General features: G+C 59.0%; 12 non-coding genes across 12 annotated transcripts; all 12 read right to left on the bottom strand.

The window, feature by feature from the left end:
• Positions 1 to 2,436: 2,436 nt before the first annotated feature.
• Positions 2,437 to 2,555, bottom strand: LOC146676420 (5S ribosomal RNA). The gene has a single exon (XR_014911301.1). It is a non-coding gene; the product is annotated as a 5S ribosomal RNA (ribosomal RNA).
• A 2,374-nt stretch (positions 2,556 to 4,929) lies between these two features.
• LOC146676419 (5S ribosomal RNA) lies at positions 4,930 to 5,048 on the bottom strand. Its single transcript, XR_014911300.1, has one exon. It is a non-coding gene; the product is annotated as a 5S ribosomal RNA (ribosomal RNA).
• Positions 5,049 to 8,134: 3,086 nt separating this feature from the next.
• LOC146676418 (5S ribosomal RNA) lies at positions 8,135 to 8,253 on the bottom strand. Its single transcript, XR_014911299.1, has one exon. It is a non-coding gene; the product is annotated as a 5S ribosomal RNA (ribosomal RNA).
• A 2,215-nt stretch (positions 8,254 to 10,468) lies between these two features.
• On the bottom strand, positions 10,469 to 10,587 carry LOC146676417 (5S ribosomal RNA). Its single transcript, XR_014911298.1, has one exon. It is a non-coding gene; the product is annotated as a 5S ribosomal RNA (ribosomal RNA).
• A 1,385-nt stretch (positions 10,588 to 11,972) lies between these two features.
• Positions 11,973 to 12,091, bottom strand: LOC146676416 (5S ribosomal RNA). The gene has a single exon (XR_014910771.1). It is a non-coding gene; the product is annotated as a 5S ribosomal RNA (ribosomal RNA).
• A 1,257-nt stretch (positions 12,092 to 13,348) lies between these two features.
• Positions 13,349 to 13,467, bottom strand: LOC146676415 (5S ribosomal RNA). Its single transcript, XR_014911296.1, has one exon. It is a non-coding gene; the product is annotated as a 5S ribosomal RNA (ribosomal RNA).
• Positions 13,468 to 14,970: 1,503 nt separating this feature from the next.
• LOC146676414 (5S ribosomal RNA) lies at positions 14,971 to 15,089 on the bottom strand. The gene has a single exon (XR_014910769.1). It is a non-coding gene; the product is annotated as a 5S ribosomal RNA (ribosomal RNA).
• Positions 15,090 to 16,151: 1,062 nt separating this feature from the next.
• On the bottom strand, positions 16,152 to 16,270 carry LOC146676413 (5S ribosomal RNA). Its single transcript, XR_014910768.1, has one exon. It is a non-coding gene; the product is annotated as a 5S ribosomal RNA (ribosomal RNA).
• A 1,695-nt stretch (positions 16,271 to 17,965) lies between these two features.
• LOC146676412 (5S ribosomal RNA) lies at positions 17,966 to 18,084 on the bottom strand. Its single transcript, XR_014911295.1, has one exon. It is a non-coding gene; the product is annotated as a 5S ribosomal RNA (ribosomal RNA).
• Positions 18,085 to 19,773: 1,689 nt separating this feature from the next.
• On the bottom strand, positions 19,774 to 19,892 carry LOC146676411 (5S ribosomal RNA). The gene has a single exon (XR_014911294.1). It is a non-coding gene; the product is annotated as a 5S ribosomal RNA (ribosomal RNA).
• A 1,385-nt stretch (positions 19,893 to 21,277) lies between these two features.
• Positions 21,278 to 21,396, bottom strand: LOC146676410 (5S ribosomal RNA). Its single transcript, XR_014910767.1, has one exon. It is a non-coding gene; the product is annotated as a 5S ribosomal RNA (ribosomal RNA).
• A 1,257-nt stretch (positions 21,397 to 22,653) lies between these two features.
• On the bottom strand, positions 22,654 to 22,772 carry LOC146676409 (5S ribosomal RNA). Its single transcript, XR_014911293.1, has one exon. It is a non-coding gene; the product is annotated as a 5S ribosomal RNA (ribosomal RNA).
• Positions 22,773 to 24,008: the final 1,236 nt, after the last annotated feature.

Genomic DNA, 24,008 nt, shown 5'->3' with positions numbered 1-24,008 from the left:
GCCTCGGCCAGAAGCGCAGGGCCTGGTGTAATGTGAGTGGCCTGAGCAAGAGCCACAGGCCCTGGTGTGGTGTAAGTCGCCTCAGCCAGAATCCACAGCCACTGGTGTGGTGTAAGTGGCCTCAGCCAGCAGCAAAAGGGCCCTGGTGTGGTGTAAGTCGCCTCAGCCAGCAGCCACAGGCCCTGGTGTGGTGTAGGTGGCCTCAGCCAGCAGCCACAGGCCCTGGTGTGGTGTAAGTGGCCTCAATAGCAACTAAGGCCCTGGTGTGGTGTAAGTGGCTTCAGCCAGCAGCCACAGGCTCTGGTGTGGTGTAACTGGCCTCAGCCAGCAGCCACAGGCCCTGGTGTGGTGTAAGTGGCCTCAGCCAGCAGCCACAGGCCCTGGTGTGGTGTAAGTGGCCTCAGCCAGTGCCACAGGCCCTGGTGTGGTGTAAGTGGCCTGAGCAAGAGCCACAGACCCTGGTGTGGTGTAATTGGCCTCAGCCAGCAGCCACAGGCCCTGGTGTGGTGTAAGTGGCCTCAGCCAGCAGCAAAAGGGCCCTGGTGTGGTGTAAGTGGCCTCAGCCAGCAGCCACAGCCCCTGGTGTGGTGTAGGTGGCCTCAGCCAGAAGCCACAGGCACTGGTGTGGTGTAAGTGGCCTCAGCCAGCAGCAAAAGGGCCCTGGTGTGGTGTAAGTGGCCTCAGCCAGCAGCCACAGGCCCTGGTGTGGTGTAAGTGGCCTCAGCCAGCAGCCACAGGCCCTGGTGTGGTGTAAGTGGCCTCAGCCAGTGCCACAGGCCCTGGTGTGGTGTAAGTGGCCTGAGCAAGAGCCACAGACCCTGGTGTGGTGTAATTGGCCTCAGCCAGCAGCCACAGGCCCTGGTGTGGTGTAAGTCGCCTCAGCTAGAAGACACAGGCCCTGGTGTGGTGTAAGTCGCCTCAGCCAGCAGCCACAGGCCCTGGTGTGGTGTAGGTGGCCTCAGCCAGCAGCCACAGGCCCTGGTGTGGTGTAAGTGGCCTCAGCCAGAAGCCACAGGCACTGGTGTGGTGTAAGTGGCCTCAGCCAGCAGCCACAGGCCCTGATGTGGTGTAAGTGGCCTCAGCCAGTGCCACAGGCCCTGGTGTGGTGTAAGTGGCCTGAGCAAGAGCCACAGGCCCTGGTGTGGTGTACGTGGCCTAATCCAGAGCCACAGGCCCTGGTGTGGTGTAAGTGGCCTCAATAGCAACTAATGCCCTGGTGTGGTGTAAGTGGCCTGAGCAAGAACCACAGGGCCTGGTTTGGTGAAGATGGCCTCGGCCAGAAGCGCAGGGCCTGGTGTGATGTGAGTGGCCTCAGCCAGCAGCAAAAGGGCCCTGGTGTGGTCTAAGTGGCCTCAGGTAGCAGCCACAGGCCCTGTTGTGATGTAACTTGCCTGAGCCAGCAGCCACAGGCCCTGGTGTGGTGTAAGTGGCCTCAGCCAGAGCCACAGGCCCTGATGTGGTGTAAGTGGCCCCAGCCGGTCACTCAGGCCCTGGTGTGGTGTAAGTGGCCTCAGCCAGTGCCACAGGCCCTGGTGTGGTGTAAGTGGCCTGAGCAAGACCCACAGACCCTGGTGTGGTGAAATTGGCCTCAGCCAGCAGCCACAGGCCCTGGTGTGGTGTAAGTGGCCTCAGCCAGCAGCCACAGGCCCTGGTGTGGTGTAAGTGGCCTGAGCAAGAGCCACAGGCCCTGGTGTGGTGTAAGTGGCCTCAGCCAGCAGCCACAGGCCCTGGTGTGGTGTAAGTAGCCTCAGCCAGAAGCCACAGGCACTGGTGTGGTGTAAGTGGCCTCAGCCAGCAGCAAAAGGGCCCTGGTGTGGTGTAAGTCGCCTCAGCCAGCAGCCACAGGCCCTGGTGTGGTGTAGGTGGCCTCAGCCAGCAGCCACAGGCCCTGGTGTGGTGTAAGTGGCCTCAGCCAGCAGCCACAGGCCCTGGTGTGGTGTAAGTGGCCTCAGCCAGTGCCACAGGCCCTGGTGTGGTGTAAGTGGCCTGAGCAAGAGCCACAGACCCTGGTGTGGTGTAATTGGCCTCAATAGCAACTAAGGCCCTGGTGTGGTGTATGTGGCCTCAGGCAGCAGCCACAGGCCCTGTTGTGATGTAACTTGCCTGAGCAAGAGCCACAGACCCTGGTGTGGTGTAATTGGCCTCAATAGCAACTAATGCCCTGGTGTGGTGTAGGTGGCCTCAGCCAGCAGCCACAGGCCCTGGTGTGGTGTAAGTGGCCTCAGCCAGAGCCACAGGCCCTGATGTGGTGTAAGTGGCCCCAGCCGGTCACTCAGGCCCTTGTGTGGTGTAGGTTGCATCAGCTAGCAGCACAAGACATTGGAAAAGAGCCAAAAGCAGTGTCGTTAATGTGCCCTCATTAATGGGCAGCTGCTTTTGGTCTTTTAATACACCCCTTCTCTGGATCAAAAGCGGTTCAATGACATGAAAATGAAAGGCTTACAGCACCAGGTATTCCCAGGCAGTCTCCCATCCAAGTACTAACCAAGCCCAGCCCTGCTTAGCTTCCGAGATCAGACGAGGTCGGGCGTGCTCAGGGTGGTATGGCCGTAAGCTGCTGGCTCCAGCACAATGTCTCAATTTATGGATTCAAGTGATTAGGTGGCAAGTACCTGAAGTTACGAAGACAATCCTATAACCATACCTGCATGTTTGCATAATACCCTAACCCAAAGGCTCAGTTTGGCATTTATCCAACAGCACAGGCCCTGGATTGTTGAAGATGGCCTCAGGAACCAGCACAGGGCCTGGTGTGTTGTACATGGCCACAGCAAGCAGCACAGGGCCTGGTTTGGTGAAGATGGCCTCGGCCAGAAGCGCAGGGCCTGGTGTGATGTGAGTGGCCTGAGCAAGAGCAACAGGCCTTGGTGTGGTGTAAGTGGCCTCAGCCAGAAGCCACAGGCACTGGTGTGGTGTAAGTGGCCTCAGCCAGCAGCAAAAGGGCCCTGGTGTGGTGTAAGTGGCCTCAGCCAGCAGCCACAGGCCCTGGGGTGGTGTAGGTGGCCTCAGCCAGCAGCCACAGGCCCTGGTGTGGTGTAAGTGGCCTCAGCCAGTGCCACAGGCCCTGGTGTGGTGTAAGTGGCCTGAGCAAGAGCCACAGACCCTGGTGTGGTGTAATTGGCCTCAGCCAGCAGCCACAGGCCCTGGTGTGGTGTAAGTCGCCTCAGCTAGAAGACACAGGCACTGGTGTGGTGTAAGTGGCCTCAGCCAGCAGCAAAAGGGCCCTGGTGTGGTGTAAGTCGCCTCAGCCAGCAGCCACAGGCCCTGGTGTGGTGTAGGTGGCCTCAGCCAGCAGCCACAGGCCCTGGTGTGGTGTAAGTGGCCTCAGCCAGCAGCCACAGGCCCTGGTGTGGTGTAAGTGGCCTCAGCCAGCAGCCACAGGCCCTGGTGTGGTGTAAGTGGCCTCAGCCAGCAGCCACAGGCCCTGGTGTGGTGTAAGTGGCCTCAGCCAGAGCCACAGGCCCTGATGTGGTGTAAGTGGCCCCAGCCGGTCACTCAGGCCCTGGTGTGGTGTAAGTGGCCTGAGCAAGAGCCACAGACCCTGGTGTGGTGTAATTGGCCTCAGCCAGCAGCCACAGGCCCTGGTGTGGTGTAAGTGGCCTCAGCCAGCAGCCACAGGCCCTGGTGTGGTGTAAGTGGCCTGAGCAAGAGCCACAGGCCCTGGTGTGGTGTAAGTGGCCTGAGCAAGAGCCACAGGCCCTGGTGTGGTGTAAGTGGCCTCAGCCAGCAGCCACAGGCCCTGGTGTGGTGTAAGTAGCCTCAGCCAGAAGCCACAGGCACTGGTGTGGTGTAAGTGGCCTCAGCCAGCAGCCACAGGCCCTGGTGTGGTGTAAGTGGCCTCAGCCAGCAGCCACAGGCCCTGGTGTGGTGTAAGTGGCCTGAGCAAGAGCCACAGGCCCTGGTGTGGTGTAAGTGGCCTCAGCCAGCAGCCACAGGCCCTGGTGTGGTGTAAGTAGCCTCAGCCAGAAGCCACAGGCACTGGTGTGGTGTAAGTGGCCTCAGCCAGCAGCAAAAGGGCCCTGGTGTGGTGTAAGTCGCCTCAGCCAGCAGCCACAGGCCCTGGTGTGGTGTAAGTGGCCTGAGCAAGAGCCACAGACCCTGGTGTGGTGTAATTGGCCTCAGCCAGCAGCCACAGGCCCTGGTGTGGTGTAAGTGGCCTCAGCCAGCAGCCACAGGCCCTGGTGTGGTGTAAGTGGCCTGAGCAAGAGCCACAGGCCCTGGTGTGGTGTAAGTGGCCTCAGCCAGCAGCCACAGGCCCTGGTGTGGTGTAAGTAGCCTCAGCCAGAAGCCACAGGCACTGGTGTGGTGTAAGTGGCCTCAGCCAGCAGCAAAAGGGCCCTGGTGTGGTGTAAGTCGCCTCAGCCAGCAGCCACAGGCCCTGGTGTGGTGTAGGTGGCCTCAGCCAGCAGCCACAGGCCCTGGTGTGGTGTAAGTGGCCTCAGCCAGCAGCCACAGGCCCTGGTGTGGTGTAAGTGGCCTCAGCCAGTGCCACAGGCCCTGGTGTGGTGTAAGTGGCCTGAGCAAGAGCCACAGACCCTGGTGTGGTGTAATTGGCCTCAATAGCAACTAAGGCCCTGGTGTGGTGTATGTGGCCTCAGGCAGCAGCCACAGGCCCTGTTGTGATGTAACTTGCCTGAGCCAGCAGCCACAGGCCCTGGTGTGGTGTAAGTGGCCTCAGCCAGCAGCCACAGGCCCTGGTGTGGTGTAAGTGGCCTCAGCCAGAGCCACAGGCCCTGATGTGGTGTAAGTGGCCCCAGCCGGTCACTCAGGCCCTTGTGTGGTGTAGGTTGCATCAGCTAGCAGCACAAGACATTGGAAAAGAGCCAAAAGCAGTGTCGTTAATGTGCCCTCATTAATGGGCAGCTGCTTTTGGTCTTTTAATACACCCCTTCTCTGGATCAAAAGCGGTTCAATGACATGAAAATGAAAGGCTTACAGCACCAGGTATTCCCAGGCAGTCTCCCATCCAAGTACTAACCAAGCCCAGCCCTGCTTAGCTTCCGAGATCAGACGAGGTCGGGCGTGCTCAGGGTGGTATGGCCGTAAGCTGCTGGCTCCAGCACAATGTCTCAATTTATGGATTCAAGTGATTAGGTGGCAAGTACCTGAAGTTACGAAGACAATCCTATAACCATACCTGCATGTTTGCATAATACCCTAACCCAAAGGCTCAGTTTGGCATTTATCCAACAGCACAGGCCCTGGATTGTTGAAGATGGCCTCAGGAACCAGCACAGGGCCTGGTGTGTTGTACATGGCCACAGCAAGCAGCACAGGGCCTGGTTTGGTGAAGATGGCCTCGGCCAGAAGCGCAGGGCCTGGTGTGATGTGAGTGGCCTGAGCAAGAGCAACAGGCCTTGGTGTGGTGTAAGTGGCCTCAGCCAGCAGCCACAGGCCCTGGTGTGGTGTAAGTCGCCTCAGCCAGAAGCCACAGGCACTGGTGTGGTGTAAGTGGCCTCAGCCAGCAGCAAAAGGGCCCTGGTGTGGTGTAAGTGGCCTCAGCCAGCAGCCACAGGCCCTGGTGTGGTGTAGGTGGCCTCAGCCAGCAGCCACAGGCCCTGGTGTGGTGTAAGTGGCCTCAGCCAGCAGCCACAGGCCCTGGTGTGGTGTAAGTGGCCTCAGCCAGCAGCCACAGGCCCTGGTGTGGTGTAAGTGGCCTCAGCCAGTGCCACAGGCCCTGGTGTGGTGTAAGTGGCCTGAGCAAGAGCCACAGACCCTGGTGTGGTGTAATTGGCCTCAGCCAGCAGCCACAGGCCCTGGTGTGGTGTAAGTCGCCTCAGCTAGAAGACACAGGCACTGGTGTGGTGTAAGTGGCCTCAGCCAGCAGCAAAAGGGCCCTGGTGTGGTGTAAGTGGCCTCAGCCAGCAGCCACAGGCCCTGGTGTGGTGTAGGTGGCCTCAGCCAGCAGCCACAGGCCCTGGTGTGGTGTAAGTGGCCTCAGCCAGCAGCCACAGGCCCTGGTGTGGTGTAAGTGGCCTCAGCCAGCAGCAAAAGGGCCCTGGTGTGGTGTAAGTCGCCTCAGCCAGCAGCCACAGGCCCTGGTGTGGTGTAAGTGGCCTCAGCCAGCAGCCACAGGCCCTGGTGTGGTGTAAGTGGCCTCAGCCAGCAGCCACAGGCCCTGGTGTGGTGTAAGTGGCCTGAGCAAGAGCCACAGGCCCTGGTGTGGTGTAAGTGGCCTGAGCAAGAGCCACAGACCCTGGTGTGGTGTAATTGGCCTCAATAGCAACTAATGCCCTGGTGTGGTGTAGGTGGCCTCAGCCAGCAGCCACAGGCCCTGGTGTGGTGTAAGTGGCCTGAGCAAGAGCCACAGGCCCTGGTGTGGTGTAAGTGGCCTCAGCCAGCAGCCACAGGCCCTGGTGTGGTGTAAGTGGCCTGAGCAAGTGCCACAGGCCCTGGTGTGGTGTAAGTGGCCTAAGCCAGAGCCACAGGCCCTGGTGTGGTGTAAGTGGCCTCAATAGCAAATAAGGCCCTGGTGTGGTGTAAGTGGCCTGAGCAAGAACCACAGGGCCTGGTTTGGTGAAGATGGCCTCGGCCAGAAGCGCAGGGCCTGGTGTAATGTGAGTGGCCTGAGCAAGAGCCACAGGCCCTGGTGTGGTGTAAGTGGCCTCAGCCAGCAGCCACAGGCCCTGGTGTGGTGTAAGTCGCCTCAGCCAGAATCCACAGCCACTGGTGTGGTGTAAGTGGCCTCAGCCAGCAGCAAAAGGGCCCTGGTGTGGTGTAAATCGCCTCAGCCAGCAGCCACAGGCCCTGGTGTGGTGTAGGTGGCCTCAGCCAGCAGCCACAGGCCCTGGTGTGGTGTAAGTGGCCTCAATAGCAACTAAGGCCCTGGTGTGGTGTAAGTGGCTTCAGCCAGCAGCCACAGGCTCTCGTGTGGTGTAACTGGCCTCAGCCAGCAGCCACAGGCCCTGGTGTGGTGTAAGTGGCCTCAGCCAGCAGCCACAGGCCCTGGTGTGGTGTAAGTGGCCTCAGCCAGTGCCACAGGCCCTGGTGTGGTGTAAGTGGCCTGAGCAAGAGCCACAGACCCTGGTGTGGTGTAATTGGCCTCAGCCAGCAGCCACAGGCCCTGGTGTGGTGTAAGTGGCCTCAGCCAGCAGCAAAAGGGCCCTGGTGTGGTGTAAGTGGCCTCAGCCAGCAGCCACAGCCCCTGGTGTGGTGTAGGTGGCCTCAGCCAGAAGCCACAGGCACTGGTGTGGTGTAAGTGGCCTCAGCCAGCAGCAAAAGGGCCCTGGTGTGGTGTAAGTGGCCTCAGCCAGCAGCCACAGGCCCTGGTGTGGTGTAAGTGGCCTCAGCCAGCAGCCACAGGCCCTGGTGTGGTGTAAGTGGCCTCAGCCAGTGCCACAGGCCCTGGTGTGGTGTAAGTGGCCTGAGCAAGAGCCACAGACCCTGGTGTGGTGTAATTGGCCTCAGCCAGCAGCCACAGGCCCTGGTGTGGTGTAAGTCGCCTCAGCTAGAAGACACAGGCACTGGTGTGGTGTAAGTGGCCTCAGCCAGCAGCAAAAGGGCCCTGGTGTGGTGTAAGTCGCCTCAGCCAGCAGCCACAGGCCCTGGTGTGGTGTAGGTGGCCTCAGCCAGCAGCCACAGGCCCTGGTGTGGTGTAAGTGGCCTCAGCCAGAAGCCACAGGCACTGGTGTGGTGTAAGTGGCCTCAGCCAGCAGCCACAGGCCCTGGTGTGGTGTAAGTGGCCTCAGCCAGTGCCACAGGCCCTGGTGTGGTGTAAGTGGCCTGAGCAAGAGCCACAGGCCCTGGTGTGGTGTAAGTGGCCTGAGCAAGAGCCACAGACCCTGGTGTGGTGTAATTGGCCTCAATAGCAACTAATGCCCTGGTGTGGTGTAGGTGGCCTCAGCCAGCAGCCACAGGCCCTGGTGTGGTGTAAGTGGCCTCAGCCAGCAGCCACAGGCCCTGGTGTGGTGTAAGTGGCCTCAGCCAGAGCCACAGGCCCTGATGTGGTGTAAGTGGCCCCAGCCGGTCACTCAGGCCCTGGTGTGGTGTAGGTGGCATCAGCTAGCAGCACAAGACATTGGAAAAGAGCCAAAAGCAATGTCGTTAATGTGCCCTCATTAATGGGGAGCTGCTTTTGGTCTTTTAATACACCCCTTCTCTGGATCAAAAGCGGTTCAATGACATGAAAATGAAAGGCTTACAGCACCAGGTATTCCCAGGCAGTCTCCCATCCAAGTACTAACCAAGCCCAGCCCTGCTTAGCTTCCGAGATCAGACGAGGTCGGGCGTGCTCAGGGTGGTATGGCCGTAAGCTGCTGGCCCCAGCACAATGTCTCAATTTATGGATTCAAGTGATTAGGTGGCAAGTACCTGAAGTTACGAAGACAATCCTATAACCATACCTGCATGTTTGCATAATACCCTAACCCAAAGGCTCAGTTTGGCATTTATCCAACAGCACAGGCCCTGGATTGTTGAAGATGGCCTCAAGAACCAGCACAGGACCTGGTGTGTTTTACATGGCCACAGCAAGCAGCACAGGGCCTGGTTTGGTGAAGATGGCCTCAGCAAGCAGCCACAGGCCCTGGTTTGGTGTAAGTGGCCTCAGCCAGCAGCCACAGGCCCTGGTGTGGTCTAAGTGGCCTCAGTCAGTGCCACAGGCCCTGGTGTGGTGTAAGTGGCCTGAGCAAGAGCCACAGGCCCTGGTGTGGTGAAGATGGCCTTGGCCAGCAGCAAAAGGGCCCTGGTGTGGTCTAAGTGGCCTCAGCCAGCAGCCACAGGCCCTGGTGTGGTGTAGGTGGCCTCAGCCAGCAGCCACAGGCCCTGGTGTGGTGTAAGTGGCCTCAGCCAGCAGCCACAGGCCCTGGTGTGGTGTAAGTGGCCTCAGCCAGCAGCCACAGGCCCTGGTGTGGTGTAAGTGGCCTCAGCCAGTGCCACAGGCCCTGGTGTGGTGTAAGTGGCCTGAGCAAGAGCCACAGACCCTGGTGTGGTGTAATTGGCCTCAGCCAGCAGCCACAGGCCCTGGTGTGGTGTAAGTCGCCTCAGCCAGAAGCCACAGGCACTGGTGTGGTGTAAGTGGCCTCAGCCAGCAGCAAAAGGGCCCTGGTGTGGTGTAGGTGGCCTCAGCCAGCAGCCACAGGCCCTGGTGTGGTGTAAGTGGCCTCAGCCAGCAGCCACAGGCCCTGGTGTGGTGTAAGTGGCCTCAGCCAGCAGCAAAAGGGCCCTGGTGTGGTGTAAGTGGCCTCAGCCAGCAGCCACAGCCCCTGGTGTGGTGTAGGTGGCCTCAGCCAGAAGCCACAGGCACTGGTGTGGTGTAAGTGGCCTCAGCCAGCAGCAAAAGGGCCCTGGTGTGGTGTAAGTGGCCTCAGCCAGCAGCCACAGGCCCTGGTGTGGTGTAAGTGGCCTCAGCCAGCAGCCACAGGCCCTGGTGTGGTGTAAGTGGCCTCAGCCAGTGCCACAGGCCCTGGTGTGGTGTAAGTGGCCTGAGCAAGAGCCACAGACCCTGGTGTGGTGTAATTGGCCTCAGCCAGCAGCCACAGGCCCTGGTGTGGTGTAAGTCGCCTCAGCTAGAAGACACAGGCACTGGTGTGGTGTAAGTGGCCTCAGCCAGCAGCAAAAGGGCCCTGGTGTGGTGTAAGTCGCCTCAGCCAGCAGCCACAGGCCCTGGTGTGGTGTAGGTGGCCTCAGCCAGCAGCCACAGGCCCTGGTGTGGTGTAAGTGGCCTCAGCCAGAAGCCACAGGCACTGGTGTGGTGTAAGTGGCCTCAGCCAGCAGCCACAGGCCCTGGTGTGGTGTAAGTGGCCTCAGCCAGTGCCACAGGCCCTGGTGTGGTGTAAGTGGCCTGAGCAAGAGCCACAGGCCCTGGTGTGGTGTAAGTGGCCTGAGCAAGAGCCACAGGCCCTGGTGTGGTGTAAGTGGCCTCAGCCAGCAGCCACAGGCCCTGGTGTGGTGTAAGTCGCCTCAGCCAGCAGCCACAGGCCCTGGTGTGGTGTAAGTGGCCTCAGCCAGTGCCACAGGCCCTGGTGTGGTGTAAGTGGCCTGAGCAAGAGCCACAGACCCTGGTGTGGTGTAATTGGCCTCAATAGCAACTAAGGCCCTGGTGTGGTGTATGTGGCCTCAGGCAGCAGCCACAGGCCCTGTTGTGATGTAACTTGCCTGAGCAAGAGCCACAGACCCTGGTGTGGTGTAATTGGCCTCAATAGCAACTAATGCCCTGGTGTGGTGTAGGTGGCCTCAGCCAGCAGCCACAGGCCCTGGTGTGGTGTAAGTGGCCTCAGCCAGCAGCCACAGGCCCTGGTGTGGTGTAAGTGGCCTCAGCCAGAGCCACAGGCCCTGATGTGGTGTAAGTGGCCCCAGCCGGTCACTCAGGCCCTGGTGTGGTGTAGGTGGCATCAGCTAGCAGCACAAGACATTGGAAAAGAGCCAAAAGCAATGTCGTTAATGTGCCCTCATTAATGGGGAGCTGCTTTTGGTCTTTTAATACACCCCTTCTCTGGATCAAAAGCGGTTCAATGACATGAAAATGAAAGGCTTACAGCACCAGGTATTCCCAGGCAGTCTCCCATCCAAGTACTAACCAAGCCCAGCCCTGCTTAGCTTCCGAGATCAGACGAGGTCGGGCGTGCTCAGGGTGGTATGGCCGTAAGCTGCTGGCTCCAGCACAATGTCTCAATTTATGGATTCAAGTGATTAGGTGGCAAGTACCTGAAGTTACGAAGACAATCCTATAACCATACCTGCATGTTTGCATAATACCCTAAACAAAGGCTCAGTTTGGCATTTATCCAACAGCACAGGCCCTGGATTGTTGAAGATGGCCTCAGGGACCAGCACAGGGCCTGGTGTGTTGTACATGGCCACAACAAGCAGCACAGGCCTTGGTGTGGTGTAAGTGGCCTCAGCCAGCAGCCACAGGCCCTGGTGTGGTGTAAGTGGCCTCAGCCAGAAGCCACAGGCACTGGTGTGGTGTAAGTGGCCTCAGCCAGAGCCACAGGCCCTGATGTGGTGTAAGTGGCCTCAGCCAGCAGCAAAAGGGCCCTGGTGTGGTGTAAGTGGCCTCAGCCAGCAGCCACAGGCCCTGGTGTGGTGTAGGTGGCCTCAGCCAGCAGCCACAGGCCCTGGTGTGGTGTAAGTGGCCTCAGCCAGCAGCCAGCAGCCACAGGCCCTGGTGTGGTGTAAGTGGCCTCAGCCAGCAGCCACAGGCCCTGGTGTGGTGTAAGTGGCCTCAGCCAGTGCCACAGGCCCTGGTGTGGTGTAAGTGGCCTGAGCAAGAGCCACAGGCCCTGGTGTGGTGTAAGTGGCCTCAGCCAGTGCCACAGGCCCTGGTGTGGTGTAATTGGCCTCAGCCAGCAGCCACAGGCCCTGGTGTGGTGTAGGTGGCCTCAGCCAGCAGCCACAGGCCCTGGTGTGGTGTAAGTGGCCTCAGCCAGCAGCAAAAGGGCCCTGGTGTGGTGTAAGTGGCCTCAGCCAGCAGCCACAGGCCCTGGTGTGGTGTAGGTGGCCTCAGCCAGCAGCCACAGGCCCTGGTGTGGTGTAAGTGGCCTCAGCCAGCAGCCACAGGCCCTGGTGTGGTGTAAGCGGCCTCAGCCAGTGCCACAGGCCCTGGTGTGGTGTAAGTGGCCTGAGCAAGTGCCACAGGCCCTGGTGTGGTGTAAGTGGCCTGAGCAAGAGCCACAGACCCTGGTGTGGTGTAATTGGCCTCAATAGCAACTAATGCCCTGGTGTGGTGTAGGTGGCCTCAGCCAGCAGCCACAGGCCCTGGTGTGGTGTAAGTGGCCTCAGCCAGCAGCCACAGGCCCTGGTGTGGTGTAAGTGGCCTCAGCCAGAGCCACAGGCCCTGATTTGGTGTAAGTGGCCCCAGCCGGTCACTCAGGCCCTTGTGTGGTGTAGGTTGCATCAGCTAGCAGCACAAGACATTGGAAAAGAGCCAAAAGCAGTGTCGTTAATGTGCCCTCATTAATGGGCAGCTGCTTTTGGTCTTTTAATACACCCCTTCTCTGGATCAAAAGCGGTTCAATGACATGAAAAGGAAAGGCTTACAGTACCAGGTATTCCCAGGCAGTCTCCCATCCAAGTACTAACCAAGCCCAGCCCTGCTTAGCTTCCGAGATCAGACGAGGTCGGGCGTGCTCAGGGTGGTATGGCCGTAAGCTGCTGGCTCCAGCACAATGTCTCAATTTATGGATTCAAGTGATTAGGTGGCAAGTACCTGAAGTTACGAAGACAATCCTATAACCATACCTGCATGTTTGCATAATACCCTAACCCAAAGGCTCAGTTTGGCATTTATCCAACAGCACAGGCCCTGGATTGTTGAAGATGGCCTCAGGGAACAGCACAGGGCCTGGTGTGTTGTACATGGCCACAGCAAGCAGCACAGGGCCTGGTTTGGTGAAGATGGCCTCGGCCAGAAGCGCAGGGCCTGGTGTGATGTGAGTGGCCTGAGCAAGAGCAACAGGCCTTGGTGTGGTGTAAGTGGCCTCAGCCAGCAGCCACAGGCCCTGGTGTGGTGTAAGTCGCCTCAGCCAGAAGCCACAGGCACTGGTGTGGTGTAAGTGGCCTCAGCCAGCAGCCACAGGCCCTGGTGTGGTGTAAGTGGCCTCAGCCAGCAGCCACAGGCACTGGTGTGGTGTAAGTGGCCTCAGCCAGCAGCAAAAGGGCCCTGGTGTGGTTTAAGTCGCCTCAGCCAGCAGCCACAGGCCCTGGTGTGGTGTAGGTGGCCTCAGCCAGCAGCCACAGGCCCTGGTGTGGTGTAAGTGGCCACAGCAAGCAGCACAGGGCCTGGTTTGGTGAAGATGGCCTCGGCCAGAAGCGCAGGGCCTGGTGTGATGTGAGTGGCCTGAGCAAGAGCCACAGGCCTTGGTGTGGTGTAGGTGGCCTCAGCCAGCAGCCACAGGCCCTGGTGTGGTGTAAGTGGCCTCAGCCAGCAGCCACAGGCCCTGGTGTGGTGTAAGTGGCCTCAGCCAGTGCCACAGGCCCTGGTGTGGTGTAAGTGGCCTGAGCAAGAGCCACAGGCCCTGGTGTGGTGTAAGTGGCCTGAGCAAGAGCCACAGACCCTGGTGTGGTGTAATTGGCCTCAATAGCAACTAATGCCCTGGTGTGGTGTAGGTGGCCTCAGCCAGCAGCCACAGGCCCTGGTGTGGTGTAAGTGGCCTCAGCCAGCAGCCACAGGCCCTGGTGTGGTGTAAGTGGCCTCAGCCAGAGCCACAGGCCCTGATGTGGTGTAAGTGGCCCCAGCCGGTCACTCAGGCCCTTGTGTGGTGTAGGTTGCATCAGCTAGCAGCACAAGACATTGGAAAAGAGCCAAAAGCAGTGTCGTTAATGTGCCCTCATTAATGGGCAGCTGCTTTTGGTCTTTTAATACACCCCTTCTCTGGATCAAAAGCGGTTCAATGACATGAAAATGAAAGGCTTACAGCACCAGGTATTCCCAGGCAGTCTCCCATCCAAGTACTAACCAAGCCCAGCCCTGCTTAGCTTCCGAGATCAGACGAGGTCGGGCGTGCTCAGGGTGGTATGGCCGTAAGCTGCTGGCGCCAGCACAATGTCTCAATTTATGGATTCAAGTGATTAGGTGGCAAGTACCTGAAGTTACGAAGACAATCCTATAACCATACCTGCATGTTTGCATAATACCCTAAACAAAGGCTCAGTTTGGCATTTATCCAACAGCACAGGCCCTGGATTGTTGAAGATGGCCTCAGGGACCAGCACAGGGCCTGGTGTGTTGTACATGGCCACAACAAGCAGCACAGGCCTTGGTGTGGTGTAAGTGGCCTCAGCCAGCAGCCACAGGCCCTGGTGTGGTGTAAGTGGCCTCAGCCAGAAGCCACAGGCACTGGTGTGGTGTAAGTGGCCTCAGCCAGAGCCACAGGCCCTGATGTGGTGTAAGTGGCCTCAGCCAGCAGCAAAAGGGCCCTGGTGTGGTGTAAGTGGCCTCAGCCAGCAGCCACAGGCCCTGGTGTGGTGTAGGTGGCCTCAGCCAGCAGCCACAGGCCCTGGTGTGGTGTAAGTGGCCTCAGCCAGCAGCCAGCAGCCACAGGCCCTGGTGTGGTGTAAGTGGCCTCAGCCAGCAGCCACAGGCCCTGGTGTGGTGTAAGTGGCCTCAGCCAGTGCCACAGGCCCTGGTGTGGTGTAAGTGGCCTGAGCAAGAGCCACAGGCCCTGGTGTGGTGTAAGTGGCCTCAGCCAGTGCCACAGGCCCTGGTGTGGTGTAATTGGCCTCAGCCAGCAGCCACAGGCCCTGGTGTGGTGTAGGTGGCCTCAGCCAGCAGCCACAGGCCCTGGTGTGGTGTAAGTGGCCTCAGCCAGCAGCAACAGGCCCTGGTGTGGTGTAGGTGGCCTCAGCCAGCAGCCACAGGCCCTGGTGTGGTGTAAGTGGCCACAGCAAGCAGCACAGGGCCTGGTTTGGTGAAGATGGCCTCGGCCAGAAGCAAAAGGGCCCTGGTGTGATGTGAGTGGCCTGAGCAAGAGCCACAGGCCTTGGTGTGGTGTAGGTGGCCTCAGCCAGCAGCCACAGGCCCTGGTGTGGTGTAAGTGGCCTCAGCCAGCAGCCACAGGCCCTGGTGTGGTGTAAGTGGCCTCAGCCAGTGCCACAGGCCCTGGTGTGGTGTAAGTGGCCTGAGCAAGAGCCACAGGCCCTGGTGTGGTGTAAGTGGCCTGAGCAAGAGCCACAGACCCTGGTGTGGTGTAATTGGCCTCAATAGCAACTAATGCCCTGGTGTGGTGTAGGTGGCCTCAGCCAGCAGCCACAGGCCCTGGTGTGGTGTAAGTGGCCTCAGCCAGCAGCCACAGGCCCTGGTGTGGTGTAAGTGGCCTCAGCCAGAGCCACAGGCCCTGATGTGGTGTAAGTGGCCCCAGCCGGTCACTCAGGCCCTTGTGTGGTGTAGGTTGCATCAGCTAGCAGCACAAGACATTGGAAAAGAGCCAAAAGCAGTGTCGTTAATGTGCCCTCATTAATGGGCAGCTGCTTTTGGTCTTTTAATACACCCCTTCTCTGGATCAAAAGCGGTTCAATGACATGAAAATGAAAGGCTTACAGTACCAGGTATTCCCAGGCAGTCTCCCATCCAAGTACTAACCAAGCCCAGCCCTGCTTAGCTTCCGAGATCAGACGAGGTCGGGCGTGCTCAGGGTGGTATGGCCGTAAGCTGCTGGCTCCAGCACAATGTCTCAATTTATGGATTCAAGTGATTAGGTGGCAAGTACCTGAAGTTACGAAGACAATCCTATAACCATACCTGCATGTTTGCATAATACCCTAACCCAAAGGCTCAGTTTGGCATTTATCCAACAGCACAGGCCCTGGATTGTTGAAGAGGGCCTCAGGAACCAGCACAGGGCCTGGTGTGTTGTACATGGCCACAGCAAGCAGCACAGGGCCTGGTTTGGTGAAGATGGCCTCGGCCAGAAGCGCAGGGCCTGGTGTGATGTGAGTGGCCTGAGTAAGAGCAACAGGCCTTGGTGTGGTGTAAGTGGCCTCAGCCAGCAGCCACAGGCCCTGGTGTGGTGTAAGTCGCCTCAGCCAGAAGCCACAGGCACTGGTGTGGTGTAAGTGGCCTCAGCCAGCAGCAAAAGGGCCCTGGTGTGGTGTAAGTGGCCTCAGCCAGCAGCCACAGGCCCTGGTGTGGTGTAGGTGGCCTCAGCCAGCAGCCACAGGCCCTGGTGTGGTGTAAGTGGCCTCAGCCAGCAGCCACAGGCCCTGGTGTGGTGTAAGTGGCCTCAGCCAGCAGCCACAGGCCCTGGTGTGGTGTAAGTGGCCTCAGCCAGTGCCACAGGCCCTGGTGTGGTGTAAGTGGCCTGAGCAAGAGCCACAGGCCCTGGTGTGGTGTAAGTGGCCTCAGCCAGTGCCACAGGCCCTGGTGTGGTGTAATTGGCCTCAGCCAGCAGCCACAGGCCCTGGTGTGGTGTAGGTGGCCTCAGCCAGCAGCCACAGGCCCTGGTGTGGTGTAAGTGGCCTCAGCCAGCAGCCACAGGCCCTGGTGTGGTGTAAGTGGCCTCAGCCAGAGCCACAGGCCCTGATGTGGTGTAAGTGGCCCCAGCCGGTCACTCAGGCCCTTGTGTGGTGTAGGTTGCATCAGCTAGCAGCACAAGACATTGGAAAAGAGCCAAAAGCAGTGTCGTTAATGTGCCCTCATTAATGGGCAGCTGCTTTTGGTCTTTTAATACACCCCTTCTCTGGATCAAAAGCGGTTCAATGACATGAAAATGAAAGGCTTACAGTACCAGGTATTCCCAGGCAGTCTCCCATCCAAGTACTAACCAAGCCCAGCCCTGCTTAGCTTCCGAGATCAGACGAGGTCGGGCGTGCTCAGGGTGGTATGGCCGTAAGCTGCTGGCTCCAGCACAATGTCTCAATTTATGGATTCAAGTGATTAGGTGGCAAGTACCTGAAGTTACGAAGACAATCCTATAACCATACCTGCATGTTTGCATAATACCCTAAACAAAGGCTCAGTTTGGCATTTATCCAACAGCACAGGCCCTGGATTGTTGAAGATGGCCTCAGGGACCAGCACAGGGCCTGGTGTGTTGTACATGGCCACAACAAGCAGCACAGGGCCTGGTTTGGTGAAGATGGCCTCGGCCAGAAGCGCAGGGCCTGGTGTGATGTGAGTGGCCTGAGCAAGAGCAACAGGCCTTGGTGTGGTGTAAGTGGCCTCAGCCAGCAGCCACAGGCCCTGGTGTGGTGTAAGTCGCCTCAGCCAGAAGCCACAGGCACTGGTGTGGTGTAAGTGGCCTCAGCCAGCAGCAAAAGGGCCCTGGTGTGGTGTAAGTGGCCTCAGCCAGCAGCCACAGGCCCTGGTGTGGTGTAGGTGGCCTCAGCCAGCAGCCACAGGCCCTGGTGTGGTGTAAGTGGCCTCAGCCAGCAGCCACAGGCCCTGGTGTGGTGTAAGTGGCCTCAGCCAGTGCCACAGGCCCTGGTGTGGTGTAAGTGGCCTGAGCAAGAGCCACAGACCCTGGTGTGGTGTAATTGGCCTCAGCCAGCAGCCACAGGCCCTGGTGTGGTGTAAGTCGCCTCAGCCAGAAGCCACAGGCACTGGTGTGGTGTAAGTGGCCTGAGCCAGCAGCAAAAGGGCCCTGGTGTGGTTTAAGTCGCCTCAGCCAGCAGCCACAGGCCCTGGTGTGGTGTAGGTGGCCTCAGCCAGAAGCCACAGGCCCTGGTGTGGTGTAAGTGGCCTCAGCCAGTGCCACAGGCCCTGGTGTGGTGTAAGTGGCCTGAGCCAGCAGCAAAAGGGCCCTGGTGTGGTTTAAGTCGCCTCAGCCAGCAGCCACAGGCCCTGGTGTGGTGTAGGTGGCCTCAGCCAGCAGCCACAGGCCCTGGTGTGGTGTAAGTGGCCACAGCAAGCAGCACAGGGCCTGGTTTGGTGAAGATGGCCTCGGCCAGAAGCGCAGGGCCTGGTGTGATGTGAGTGGCCTGAGCAAGAGCCACAGGCCTTGGTGTGGTGTAAGTGGCCTCAGCCAGCAGCCACAGGCCCTGGTGTGGTGTAAGTGGCCTCAGCCAGCAGCCACAGGCCCTGGTGTGGTGTAAGTGGCCTCAGCCAGCAGCCACAGGCCCTGGTGTGGTGTAAGTGGCCTCAGCCAGTGCCACAGGCCCTGGTGTGGTGTAAGTGGCCTGAGCAAGAGCCACAGGCCCTGGTGTGGTGTAAGTGGCCTGAGCAAGAGCCACAGACCCTGGTGTGGTGTAATTGGCCTCAATAGCAACTAATGCCCTGGTGTGGTGTAGGTGGCCTCAGCCAGCAGCCACAGGCCCTGGTGTGGTGTAAGTGGCCTCAGCCAGCAGCCACAGGCCCTGGTGTGGTGTAAGTGGCCTCAGCCAGAGCCACAGGCCCTGATGTGGTGTAAGTGGCCCCAGCCGGTCACTCAGGCCCTTGTGTGGTGTAGGTTGCATCAGCTAGCAGCACAAGACATTGGAAAAGAGCCAAAAGCAATGTCGTTAATGTGCCCTCATTAATGGGCAGATGCTTTTGGTCTTTTAATACACCCCTTCTCTGGATCAAAAGCGGTTCAATGACATGAAAATGAAAGGCTTACAGCACCAGGTATTCCCAGGCAGTCTCCCATCCAAGTACTAACCAAGCCCAGCCCTGCTTAGCTTCCGAGATCAGACGAGGTCGGGCGTGCTCAGGGTGGTATGGCCGTAAGCTGCTGGCTCCAGCACAATGTCTCAATTTATGGATTCAAGTGATTAGGTGGCAAGTACCTGAAGTTACGAAGACAATCCTATAACCATACCTGCATGTTTGCATAATACCCTAACCCAAAGGCTCAGTTTGGCATTTATCCAACAGCACAGGCCCTGGATTGTTGAAGATGGCCTCAAGAACCAGCACAGGACCTGGTGTGTTTTACATGGCCACAGCAAGCAGCACAGGGCCTGGTTTGGTGAAGATGGCCTCAGCAAGCAGCCACAGGCCCTGGTTTGGTGTAAGTGGCCTCAGCCAGCAAACACAGGCCCTGGTGTGGTGTAAGTGGCCTCAGCCAGAAGCCACAGGCACTGGTGTGGTGTAAGTGGCCTCAGCCAGCAGCAAAAGGGCCCTGGTGTGGTGTAAGTCGCCTCAGCCAGCAGCCACAGGCCCTGGTGTGGTGTAGGTGGCCTCAGCCAGCAGCCACAGGCCCTGGTGTGGTGTAAGTGGCCTCAGCCAGCAGCCACAGGCCCTGGTGTGGTGTAAGTGGCCTCAGCCAGTGCCACAGGCCCTGGTGTGGTGTAAGTGGCCTGAGCAAGAGCCACAGACCCTGGTGTGGTGTAATTGGCCTCAATAGCAACTAAGGCCCTGGTGTGGTGTATGTGGCCTCAGGCAGCATCCACAGGCCCTGTTGTGATGTAACTTGCCTGAGCCAGCAGCCACAGGCCCTGGTGTGGTGTAAGTGGCCTCAGCCAGAGCCACAGGCCCTGATGTGGTGTAAGTGGCCCCAGCCGGTCACTCAGGCCCTGGTGTGGTGTAAGTGGCCTCAGCCAGTGCCACAGGCCCTGGTGTGGTGTAAGTGGCCTGAGCAAGAGCCACAGACCCTGGTGTGGTGTAATTGGCCTCAGCCAGCAGCCACAGGCCCTGGTGTGGTGTAAGTGGCCTCAGCCAGCAGCCACAGGCCCTGGTGTGGTGTAAGTGGCCTCAGCCAGTGCCACAGGCCCTGGTGTGGTGTAAGTGGCCTGAGCAAGAGCCACAGGCCCTGGTGTGGTGTAAGTGGCCTGAGCAAGAGCCACAGGCCCTGGTGTGGTGTAAGTGGCCTCAGCCAGCAGCCACAGGCCCTGGTGTGGTGTAAGTCGCCTCAGCCAGCAGCCACAGGCCCTGGTGTGGTGTAAGTGGCCTCAGCCAGTGCCACAGGCCCTGGTGTGGTGTAAGTGGCCTGAGCAAGAGCCACAGACCCTGGTGTGGTGTAATTGGCCTCAATAGCAACTAAGGCCCTGGTGTGGTGTATGTGGCCTCAGGCAGCAGCCACAGGCCCTGTTGTGATGTAACTTGCCTGAGCAAGAGCCACAGACCCTGGTGTGGTGTAATTGGCCTCAATAGCAACTAATGCCCTGGTGTGGTGTAGGTGGCCTCAGCCAGCAGCCACAGGCCCTGGTGTGGTGTAAGTGGCCTCAGCCAGCAGCCACAGGCCCTGGTGTGGTGTAAGTGGCCTCAGCCAGAGCCACAGGCCCTGATGTGGTGTAAGTGGCCCCAGCCGGTCACTCAGGCCCTGGTGTGGTGTAGGTGGCATCAGCTAGCAGCACAAGACATTGGAAAAGAGCCAAAAGCAATGTCGTTAATGTGCCCTCATTAATGGGGAGCTGCTTTTGGTCTTTTAATACACCCCTTCTCTGGATCAAAAGCGGTTCAATGACATGAAAATGAAAGGCTTACAGCACCAGGTATTCCCAGGCAGTCTCCCATCCAAGTACTAACCAAGCCCAGCCCTGCTTAGCTTCCGAGATCAGACGAGGTCGGGCGTGCTCAGGGTGGTATGGCCGTAAGCTGCTGGCTCCAGCACAATGTCTCAATTTATGGATTCAAGTGATTAGGTGGCAAGTACCTGAAGTTACGAAGACAATCCTATAACCATACCTGCATGTTTGCATAATACCCTAAACAAAGGCTCAGTTTGGCATTTATCCAACAGCACAGGCCCTGGATTGTTGAAGATGGCCTCAGGGACCAGCACAGGGCCTGGTGTGTTGTACATGGCCACAACAAGCAGCACAGGCCTTGGTGTGGTGTAAGTGGCCTCAGCCAGCAGCCACAGGCCCTGGTGTGGTGTAAGTGGCCTCAGCCAGAAGCCACAGGCACTGGTGTGGTGTAAGTGGCCTCAGCCAGAGCCACAGGCCCTGATGTGGTGTAAGTGGCCTCAGCCAGCAGCAAAAGGGCCCTGGTGTGGTGTAAGTGGCCTCAGCCAGCAGCCACAGGCCCTGGTGTGGTGTAGGTGGCCTCAGCCAGCAGCCACAGGCCCTGGTGTGGTGTAAGTGGCCTCAGCCAGCAGCCAGCAGCCACAGGCCCTGGTGTGGTGTAAGTGGCCTCAGCCAGCAGCCACAGGCCCTGGTGTGGTGTAAGTGGCCTCAGCCAGTGCCACAGGCCCTGGTGTGGTGTAAGTGGCCTGAGCAAGAGCCACAGGCCCTGGTGTGGTGTAAGTGGCCTCAGCCAGTGCCACAGGCCCTGGTGTGGTGTAATTGGCCTCAGCCAGCAGCCACAGGCCCTGGTGTGGTGTAGGTGGCCTCAGCCAGCAGCCACAGGCCCTGGTGTGGTGTAAGTGGCCTCAGCCAGCAGCAAAAGGGCCCTGGTGTGGTGTAAGTGGCCTCAGCCAGCAGCCACAGGCCCTGGTGTGGTGTAGGTGGCCTCAGCCAGCAGCCACAGGCCCTGGTGTGGTGTAAGTGGCCTCAGCCAGCAGCCACAGGCCCTGGTGTGGTGTAAGCGGCCTCAGCCAGTGCCACAGGCCCTGGTGTGGTGTAAGTGGCCTGAGCAAGTGCCACAGGCCCTGGTGTGGTGTAAGTGGCCTGAGCAAGAGCCACAGACCCTGGTGTGGTGTAATTGGCCTCAATAGCAACTAATGCCCTGGTGTGGTGTAGGTGGCCTCAGCCAGCAGCCACAGGCCCTGGTGTGGTGTAAGTGGCCTCAGCCAGCAGCCACAGGCCCTGGTGTGGTGTAAGTGGCCTCAGCCAGAGCCACAGGCCCTGATTTGGTGTAAGTGGCCCCAGCCGGTCACTCAGGCCCTTGTGTGGTGTAGGTTGCATCAGCTAGCAGCACAAGACATTGGAAAAGAGCCAAAAGCAGTGTCGTTAATGTGCCCTCATTAATGGGCAGCTGCTTTTGGTCTTTTAATACACCCCTTCTCTGGATCAAAAGCGGTTCAATGACATGAAAAGGAAAGGCTTACAGTACCAGGTATTCCCAGGCAGTCTCCCATCCAAGTACTAACCAAGCCCAGCCCTGCTTAGCTTCCGAGATCAGACGAGGTCGGGCGTGCTCAGGGTGGTATGGCCGTAAGCTGCTGGCTCCAGCACAATGTCTCAATTTATGGATTCAAGTGATTAGGTGGCAAGTACCTGAAGTTACGAAGACAATCCTATAACCATACCTGCATGTTTGCATAATACCCTAACCCAAAGGCTCAGTTTGGCATTTATCCAACAGCACAGGCCCTGGATTGTTGAAGATGGCCTCAGGGAACAGCACAGGGCCTGGTGTGTTGTACATGGCCACAGCAAGCAGCACAGGGCCTGGTTTGGTGAAGATGGCCTCGGCCAGAAGCGCAGGGCCTGGTGTGATGTGAGTGGCCTGAGCAAGAGCAACAGGCCTTGGTGTGGTGTAAGTGGCCTCAGCCAGCAGCCACAGGCCCTGGTGTGGTGTAAGTCGCCTCAGCCAGAAGCCACAGGCACTGGTGTGGTGTAAGTGGCCTCAGCCAGCAGCCACAGGCCCTGGTGTGGTGTAAGTGGCCTCAGCCAGCAGCCACAGGCACTGGTGTGGTGTAAGTGGCCTCAGCCAGCAGCAAAAGGGCCCTGGTGTGGTTTAAGTCGCCTCAGCCAGCAGCCACAGGCCCTGGTGTGGTGTAGGTGGCCTCAGCCAGCAGCCACAGGCCCTGGTGTGGTGTAAGTGGCCACAGCAAGCAGCACAGGGCCTGGTTTGGTGAAGATGGCCTCGGCCAGAAGCGCAGGGCCTGGTGTGATGTGAGTGGCCTGAGCAAGAGCCACAGGCCTTGGTGTGGTGTAGGTGGCCTCAGCCAGCAGCCACAGGCCCTGGTGTGGTGTAAGTGGCCTCAGCCAGCAGCCACAGGCCCTGGTGTGGTGTAAGTGGCCTCAGCCAGTGCCACAGGCCCTGGTGTGGTGTAAGTGGCCTGAGCAAGAGCCACAGGCCCTGGTGTGGTGTAAGTGGCCTGAGCAAGAGCCACAGACCCTGGTGTGGTGTAATTGGCCTCAATAGCAACTAATGCCCTGGTGTGGTGTAGGTGGCCTCAGCCAGCAGCCACAGGCCCTGGTGTGGTGTAAGTGGCCTCAGCCAGCAGCCACAGGCCCTGGTGTGGTGTAAGTGGCCTCAGCCAGAGCCACAGGCCCTGATGTGGTGTAAGTGGCCCCAGCCGGTCACTCAGGCCCTTGTGTGGTGTAGGTTGCATCAGCTAGCAGCACAAGACATTGGAAAAGAGCCAAAAGCAGTGTCGTTAATGTGCCCTCATTAATGGGCAGCTGCTTTTGGTCTTTTAATACACCCCTTCTCTGGATCAAAAGCGGTTCAATGACATGAAAATGAAAGGCTTACAGCACCAGGTATTCCCAGGCAGTCTCCCATCCAAGTACTAACCAAGCCCAGCCCTGCTTAGCTTCCGAGATCAGACGAGGTCGGGCGTGCTCAGGGTGGTATGGCCGTAAGCTGCTGGCGCCAGCACAATGTCTCAATTTATGGATTCAAGTGATTAGGTGGCAAGTACCTGAAGTTACGAAGACAATCCTATAACCATACCTGCATGTTTGCATAATACCCTAAACAAAGGCTCAGTTTGGCATTTATCCAACAGCACAGGCCCTGGATTGTTGAAGATGGCCTCAGGGACCAGCACAGGGCCTGGTGTGTTGTACATGGCCACAACAAGCAGCACAGGCCTTGGTGTGGTGTAAGTGGCCTCAGCCAGCAGCCACAGGCCCTGGTGTGGTGTAAGTGGCCTCAGCCAGAAGCCACAGGCACTGGTGTGGTGTAAGTGGCCTCAGCCAGAGCCACAGGCCCTGATGTGGTGTAAGTGGCCTCAGCCAGCAGCAAAAGGGCCCTGGTGTGGTGTAAGTGGCCTCAGCCAGCAGCCACAGGCCCTGGTGTGGTGTAGGTGGCCTCAGCCAGCAGCCACAGGCCCTGGTGTGGTGTAAGTGGCCTCAGCCAGCAGCCAGCAGCCACAGGCCCTGGTGTGGTGTAAGTGGCCTCAGCCAGCAGCCACAGGCCCTGGTGTGGTGTAAGTGGCCTCAGCCAGTGCCACAGGCCCTGGTGTGGTGTAAGTGGCCTGAGCAAGAGCCACAGGCCCTGGTGTGGTGTAAGTGGCCTCAGCCAGTGCCACAGGCCCTGGTGTGGTGTAATTGGCCTCAGCCAGCAGCCACAGGCCCTGGTGTGGTGTAGGTGGCCTCAGCCAGCAGCCACAGGCCCTGGTGTGGTGTAAGTGGCCTCAGCCAGCAGCAACAGGCCCTGGTGTGGTGTAGGTGGCCTCAGCCAGCAGCCACAGGCCCTGGTGTGGTGTAAGTGGCCACAGCAAGCAGCACAGGGCCTGGTTTGGTGAAGATGGCCTCGGCCAGAAGCAAAAGGGCCCTGGTGTGATGTGAGTGGCCTGAGCAAGAGCCACAGGCCTTGGTGTGGTGTAGGTGGCCTCAGCCAGCAGCCACAGGCCCTGGTGTGGTGTAAGTGGCCTCAGCCAGCAGCCACAGGCCCTGGTGTGGTGTAAGTGGCCTCAGCCAGTGCCACAGGCCCTGGTGTGGTGTAAGTGGCCTGAGCAAGAGCCACAGGCCCTGGTGTGGTGTAAGTGGCCTGAGCAAGAGCCACAGACCCTGGTGTGGTGTAATTGGCCTCAATAGCAACTAATGCCCTGGTGTGGTGTAGGTGGCCTCAGCCAGCAGCCACAGGCCCTGGTGTG

Source organism: Rhamphochromis longiceps, linkage group LG3, assembly GCF_057381845.1.
Source record: "Rhamphochromis longiceps isolate RC_006_pf linkage group LG3, R_longiceps_female_GT1.1, whole genome shotgun sequence".
Lineage (NCBI taxonomy): Eukaryota > Metazoa > Chordata > Actinopteri > Cichliformes > Cichlidae > Rhamphochromis > Rhamphochromis longiceps.
The sequence above is the reverse complement of the archived record's forward strand: the minus strand, read 5'-3'. Positions and strand labels throughout refer to the sequence as shown.